Consider the following 7,964-nt stretch of genomic DNA (forward strand, 5'->3'; position numbering starts at 1 on the left):
CAAGGTGTGACATGTTTGTAATGTTTTGGGGCCCACAGTTTTGGCTAAAACTGTGGGCTCTAACTGATTGAGCTAGCAAGCCAACTGGGAGCTAGTCATTTATATTGGTTCACTAGCATAGTGCTACCCCATTTGAACTGTGACTTTTAAGCTCTGTGACAAAAGGTTCTTGCAAGGGACCTTGACCACTTTGGGGAATTACTGGCTGGTCTTTTCCACTGTTTCAAGTTCTTTAAGGCTACCTGTTGGTGTACATTTGAATAAAGCAGGGGAGCATAGAGGGTTAGGAGCACGGGAAAATAGGCGAATGGGAAGTGGGAGAGGAAAGAGAGGGAGGTGGGAGTTCCAGTAGGGTGGAAAGTGGGAGAAATATGGGGAAAGTATGCAACAATGCTTAATATTTTGCAATAAAAAAAATGGGCAGGAGCCGGGAATGTAAAGTAAAGGAGATGGGAGGTTTGGACCCCCCACAAAAAAAACATTTACTTATCTTGATCAAAATAAGGATAATGCATAAGATTATTTAACATTAGTTTGTGCAAATGTTTTGGTAATTGACAACATACCACAAGCTCTTTGCTTTAAACTCTTGCAAGCCACTGCCCTCAATAAGTTTGTCACATGGTTGTTTATGTCTGCGTATTCTTGTAAATGACACACTTTAAGCTGCAACCACTTTTGAGAATATTTCCTGAGGTGGCCGCTTATGTGAGTTTTCACTGTATTCAAAGATTTCAATGTTCCATGAACACCTAAGCATACCCCTAACCTCCGACCCTATGGATTTTTAGAGGTTAAAAAACTGCCCCATGTAGGAAAAGCATAGGGTTCAAATGTTCCACTTTGGAGGTCTAAATTGATTGCCTTAGAAGATGGCAAAAATACGAGACACAAGTAGATGATTATGATATTGTAAGTTCTGACTTGTTAACTTCATAAATTATTTATCAGAGTTATGTCATATCAATAGGTAGTAATTGAGTCACAAGCGCACCTCTGTGTAACCCCAATACAAATCAACTGGGTGAACGCAAAATTTAATTGTGCAATTAACTTTTGATACAAACTAATGCTCAGCTAAGGAGTAGTCACTAGAAATTAAGGCTTTACCAGGTGGCACTGACCTCTATTAAAGCAGTCACTTGTCCCTTCCCTGAGGGGAGCTGCTTTATAGTGCTTGCACTGTATAATAGTTTTGATTGAAAACTGCATGAACATTCAACATTCGAGAACTGTTAATGACTCATGCTTCCTATCCTCAAGATCAGACTTACATGCACCTTTGCATAATAAATTAGAAAAATAAATGGCTTGATTTACATGTAAGGCAGAATTTTTAATGACTTTTCACTCGTAAGTGTTTATGAATGTGATTTTCTGTCAGTGTAGGATGATCATGAGTGTTAAAAATGTGTATTGCCCCACCCATAGCTTTGTAATAAGACCTTCAGCAATAAATACCCTATTGTGGAACTCACAACAACCAAGTTGTTATGGCTGTGTTTTCAAAAAAGTAGTTATAGACAAATGAATGTTTTGGTGTCACAGACTTTTATAATTGTATTTACAATAACATTTTAGCAAGGGTTAGGGTCACTAGTTTTACTTTTACTTGCTTTCCTCTCTAGAAAGTCATTATCTTTAGTTATTTAGTTTGCAGAAACTAAACTATGTCTGTTTAATATGAACTTGAACAGTACTAACGGTCAATGTCTAAAATATATCAAACAAGAAACGTTTGCAAATTCAAGCAAGTAAACTTGCTTCAACTCGTTTGTGAAACTAATCTACAATGTAGCTAGGCAGTTCTGACCTTTGAAAATTCTGGAAAATTTAAGAATCAAAGAAAAAAGGGGTAGATAAATATAATATTCCTTTGTCAGTTTTGGGATCACTCAGGCTGTAGGATGCATTTAAAAATTTACCCAAATAGTGAGTGGATGTCTTTTTTTTTTTAATATAAAAGAACCAGCAAAGTTAGACAATAGTCCGAGGAAATGCTTTCCTTAGTATACACATATACGAGACATATACGATTTCTTAAAGCATGGATAATAATCAGCTTTAAAGGGGCCAGAATAACAACTATTTTATTGTGGTAGCAATTTAAACAACAATTAAAATTCACTACTACTGACCTTAATAAGCAGTGCAGAAAGAAATTTGCCACCATGCACTTTTCGAAATAATAATGATCTACATGTATGTCAAAAATTGTGTCATTTACTGTTCACTGTATTTTAATTGTAACTCACTATTCCATATTCAAAAACATTTCCACCCCACTCTTTTTTTGTAGATTCTTAACCAATCGGGGTGGGATATTATTGCTGTATCATTTTGTCTCAGTGATGATATGTTAAATGTTTACTTTTTTATCCATCTACGATTGTAAGATTAGGTCAATGTCTCTTTGTAAAACTATTGTACCTGGCCCAGAGTTGAAACTAAGGGATAGCTTAAATAATACTAGTCCAGTATTTGCTCTATGTAAAGGAATCCAAGACAGTCTTGGACTCTAGATACAGTCAACTCTCTCTTAATGGACACCTCTATAAGACGAACACCTCTGTATAATGGACACCTAGAGTTGGTCCCTGGCTTTCTTTATTCCCTTTATTTGACTCTGTATAAGACGGACATCTCTCTAAGACGGACACTTAGTACCCGCCCCAGAGGTGTCCGACTTAGCGAGAGTTCACTGTACCACACCATAGATTCCGGATTCCAGTCACCTGATTCCGGATTCTTTGTCACAGGAACTTAGATTCTGGATTCCAATCATTAGTGGGGTTCCGGACTCCTTAAGTTGTATTCCAAATTCCAACCCCTAGGATTCCGGATTCCACAAGCAAAAATTTCCCGGATTCCAGAATCTGGATTCCCTTACATCGGGCGACAGTATATCCTAAAAACGTTTCCCAACCCCTCAACAACAAGAACAGATAGTCGAGTTTACGGTTTTTCAGTAAAGTAGATAAAATACAAAAGGTTTTGTTTAGTAAATGACAAGTGAAAAGGCAAACATAAAGTCAATGGTTCTTCTTTTATTAGGATTTTAAAATCCATCACAGTTAAAGGCTGTCTGTTGTGACATTTAAACATCAACAAATTCAAAACTCAAAAACTTGTAATTCCAGTATCGAACAACTACTCTTTATGAAGCACTTTGACCTATAAACTGTCATTCACTGTGGCCATTTGATTCCTCGTCCTTCTTCGCACTTGTGAGTAGGTTTCGTTGTTGAGTTAGACACAATGAATTACAAACATACTTTGCCTTAAGTCTGCCCTAACTCGAAAAGCTTACGTTTTTAGACGCTACGAATTTCTTATTTTTTTTCTATGTTTTTATTTTAATCTGAACCATCTATCCACTACTCATGGAGGGATGATAAATACTTAAAGACGTCGAACTTTAAGCTGCAAAAAGGTAAGAAGAGAACACTAAAATTATTGGAAGCTGCAAATATGCAAGTAAAAAACCTAATTCTTCCTTAATCCTGGTTAGCGATTTTGGCCCCGAGATAAAACTGAGACCAAGAATTTCGTCAAGTATATTATATTTTAATAAAAAAGATAGCCGAAAAAAGCCAAAGTTAAACTTCCCAAGCCAATAAAACAAATATCAGTACAGTATGATAATGTCAAAGGCATAACGCCGTTTTCTATCACATTGATCGAATGATTATAAAACAGCTTATCTGGGTCTTTGATTCAGTGTCCAGTAGCAGAAAGAGTAAACCGTAGTTGAATTGAGGGTGCGACGAGAGAGTTCAGCGCTCTTGTGCAATAAAGTGGAAACCTGTTTCTTTATCAACAAGACAATGAAAACAATCATGTAATTACCTGACGGACATCCCAAGAGTTCCATCCTCATAGAAATATGGCCATGCCACGTCTTAGGATGCACCCGAATGTAGCGTGCATTTATGGAAGTGTGCAAAACGTTCAACACCACGGTGTTGCGGTCCGTGTTCCCATCTAAGACCTGGCGCGTGAAAATATAGTATTAAGGTTAAACTAGTAAGTGAGCTGTTGGGGCTAACAGCGTTGGTGGATATTTAATGTGGGACTGAGGTTTAGAGTCATTTTGAAGTAGTTGAGTCGATATTGAATTAGTTAATTGCTTGACTTTCTTTCGCTACGATGTTCAATGGTTTCCATACCTTTCCGTTCTGATAAGGTTTAAAGTTGGTTCCGTCGTTGCTGTAGGTGATAGTGAAGGTCTTAACCCATTGATCGTAGTCTTGTCGTCCCTGGATCTTTATTGCTGTCACTTCGGTTTTGGCTCTAAGATCTACTTGTAGCCACTGATGAACGTCATTGGTACGGGCTGACCATGCGCCAGTCTTACCTCCTCCAGCTTTGAAATTGAGTCTGCCATTGGAGGCGCCGTATGCAGCGTTGTAGTTGGTTGAAGCTGTGATCTGGCCATCGGCTATTTTTCCGCTCTCCATCCCGAGAGGGTCTGAACATGCTATGCGCAGAGAACAAATGATTTCAATGGACTATGGTGCAAGTTTAAAATAGAGATGAGTGTGTAAAGGATATGATTTAATAGTAGGGGTTGCGCTAAATGTGTTAGTGCGTTAGAAAGAGAGGTGATTTTGGACTGTAATTTACCTGCCTAGTTACATATGTCTATGGCCTATTTTCTAAAATACGATGTACGGGAATGTAAGGTAAACAGAGCCTTTGAGAAAATGTTGTTTAGACAAGTTATTGGCGGTTGCCAAAACGTTGTTTGTTATATTGTATTTAGGCTTTTAAGTAATTCTCTTTTGATTTTCGCAGCCCATTTATTAACTGTTTGTTACAGTATGATAAGGCCGTTTTCTATTAAATTGGTACCATGAGTATAAAACAGCTTGTTTGGGTCTCTGATTTTCTAATAGCAGATTGCCCGCGTGCAGACGTCTCCTATTTCTTTTTTTGCACGCGGAAAAGGGACGTCTGCGTAACGCCGTCGCTAATCGTGTTCCAGCGTCCCGCTGGCAGGGTATTCTATTTGGCATAAATTGTGAAATAATATCCGGTTAGAAATAAGAGTTGACAGGCCAAACAAAACATCATAAGCTCGTGATACGGGCGGAACGTGACCTTGAGAGTCTGCTTGAACAGAGGTTTTTCTTCTTTTCTCTCTCGCGCGAAGATTACTAGCACTACACAGTGCATGTAGCATTCTAACCTTTGACTGAGTAAATCTCATTTTTGCCGCGCTAAGTCTTACATTTAGAGGTCATGAAGCAGGTTTGTTACATGGATACTGAGTAATCATTTCCTGTGGTTTATGCTTCTGTGGGTGTTCCCGATAGGATTTGATTTCAGATGCAGTTCTAAAGTGTTTAAATTTTCTTGACCTCTGTTTGTTACGGCTAAATAAAGATTTTAGTTTCTTTGGCTGGGTTTCTCCGAAATGCCTGCCTGGTGCGAAGTCCACGCCGCTTTTGTAGTTTTCTCAGACACTGTTTACAAATATGATGTGATTTGTCATGCGCAGTAAATTGTAAAGAAATAATTTCCCCGTACACGTTAAATTTTCCGCGTCCCCGCACAAGATTACGATCGCTCTGCTTTTCGATCGACGAAAAACACAGCACACAATCGCACATGTTTTGATTTGTTTTGGTTAGAAAACCCCGCTTACATAAATCATTTAAATCACCGCATACATTATCAGACCACATTCGATAACAACCAATCAGCGTTAAGTCAAACAATGCGCACTGTGTGTCAGCCTATCGCAGCGTGTTCCCAAGATCTTGGGAACCCAGCAGGACGCTGGAACACAATTAACGACGGCGTTACGCAGACGTCCCTTTTCCGCGTGCATAAAGGAAATAGGAGACGTCTGCACGCAGGCAAATAGCAGAAAGAGTGAACCGTAATTGAATTGAGTATGAGAGGAGATGGTTTAGCGATGCTGTGGAATTAAGTGGGAACCTGCATTGATTCTTGATCAACAAGAAAATGAAAAAGAACATGTAATTACCTGACGGACATCCCAAGAGTTCCATCCTCATAGAAATATGGCCATGCCACGTCTTAGGATGCACCCGAATGTAGCGTGCATTTATGGAAGTGTGCAAAACGTTTAAAACCACGGTGTTGCGATCCGTGTTCCCATCTAAGACCTGGCGCGTGATAATATAGTATTGAGGTTAAACTAGTAAGTGAGCTGTTTAGGCTAACAGTGTTGGTGGATATTTAATGTGGGACTGAGGTTTAGAGTCATTTTGAAGTAGTTGAGTCGATATTGAATTAGTTAATTGCTTGATTCTCTTTCGCTACGATGTTTAATGGTTTCTATACCTTGCCGTTCTGATAAGGCTTAAAGTTGGTGCCGTCGTTGCTGTAGGTGATAGTGAAGGTCTTAACCCATTGATCGTAGTCTTGTCGTCCCTGGATCTTTATTGCTGTCACTTCGGTTTTGGCTCTAAGATCTACTTGTAGCCACTGATGAACGTCATTGGTACGGGCTGACCATGCGCCAGTCTTACCTCCTCCAGCTTTGAAATTGAGTCTGCCATTGGAGGCGCCGTATGCAGCGTTGTAGTTGGTTGAAGCTGTGATCTGGCCATCGGCGATTTTTCCGCTCTCCATCCCGAGAGGGTCTGAACATGCTATGCGCAGAGAACAAATGATTTCAATGGACTATGTTGCAAGTTTAAAAGAGAGATGAGTGTGTTAAGGATATGATTTAATAGTAGGGGTTGCGCTAAATGTGTTAGTGCGTTAGAAAGAGAGGTGATTTTGGACTGTAATTTACTTGCCTAGTTACATATGTCTGTGGCCTATTTTCTAAAATACGATGTACGGGAATGTAAGGTAAACAGAGCCTTTGAGACAATGTTGTTTAGACAAGTTATTGGCGGTTGCCAAAGCGTTGTTTGTTATATTGTATTTAGGCTTTTAGGTAATTCTCTTTTGATTTTCGCAGCCCATTTATTAACTGTTTGTTAGAGTATGATAAGGCCGTTTTCTATTAAAGTGGTACCATAAGTAGAAAACAGCTTGTTTGGGTCTCTGATTGTCTAATAGCAGATTGCCTGCGTGCAGACGTCTCCTATTTCTTTTTTTGCACGCGGAAAAGGGACGTCTGCGTAACGCAGTCGCTAATCGTGTTCCAGCGTCCCGCTGGCAGGGTATTCTATTTCGCATAAATTGTGAAATAATATCCGGTTAGAAATAAGAGTTGACAGGCCAAACAAAACATCATAAGCTCGTGATACGGGCGGAACGTGACCTTGAGAGTCTGCTTGAACCGAGGTTTTTCTTCTTTTCTCTCTCGCGCGAAGATTACTAGCACTACACAGTGCATGTAGCATTCTAACCTTTGACTGAGTAAATCTCATTTTTGCCGCGCTAAGTCTTACATTTAGAGGTCATGAAGCAGGTTTGTTACATGCATACTGAGTAATCATTTCCTGTGGTTTATGCTTCTGTGGGTGTCCCCGATAGGATTTGATTTCAGATGCAGTTGTAAAGTGTTTAAATTTTCTTGACCTCTGTTTGTTACGGCTAAATAAAGATTTTAGTTTCTTTGGCTGGGTTTCTCCGAAATGCCTGCCTGGTGCGAAGTCCACGCCGCTTTTGTAGTTTTCTCAGACACTGTTTACAAATATGATGTGATTTGTCATGCGCAGTAAATTGTAAAGAAATAATTTCCCCGTACACGTTAAATTTTCCGCGTCCCCGCACAAGATTACGATCGCTCTGCTTTTCGATCGACGAAAAACACAGCACACAATCGCACATGTTTTGATTTGTTTTGGTTAGAAAACCCCGCTTACATAAATCATTTAAATCACCGCATACATTATCAGACCACATTCGATAACAACCAATCAGCGTTAAGTCAAACAATGCGCACTGTGTGTCAGCCTATCGCAGCGTGTTCCCAAGATCTTGGGAACCCAGCAGGACGCTGGAACACAATTAACGACGGCGTTACGCAGACG

This window comes from Porites lutea, chromosome 11 (genome assembly GCF_958299795.1).
Source record: "Porites lutea chromosome 11, jaPorLute2.1, whole genome shotgun sequence".
NCBI lineage: Eukaryota > Metazoa > Cnidaria > Anthozoa > Scleractinia > Poritidae > Porites > Porites lutea.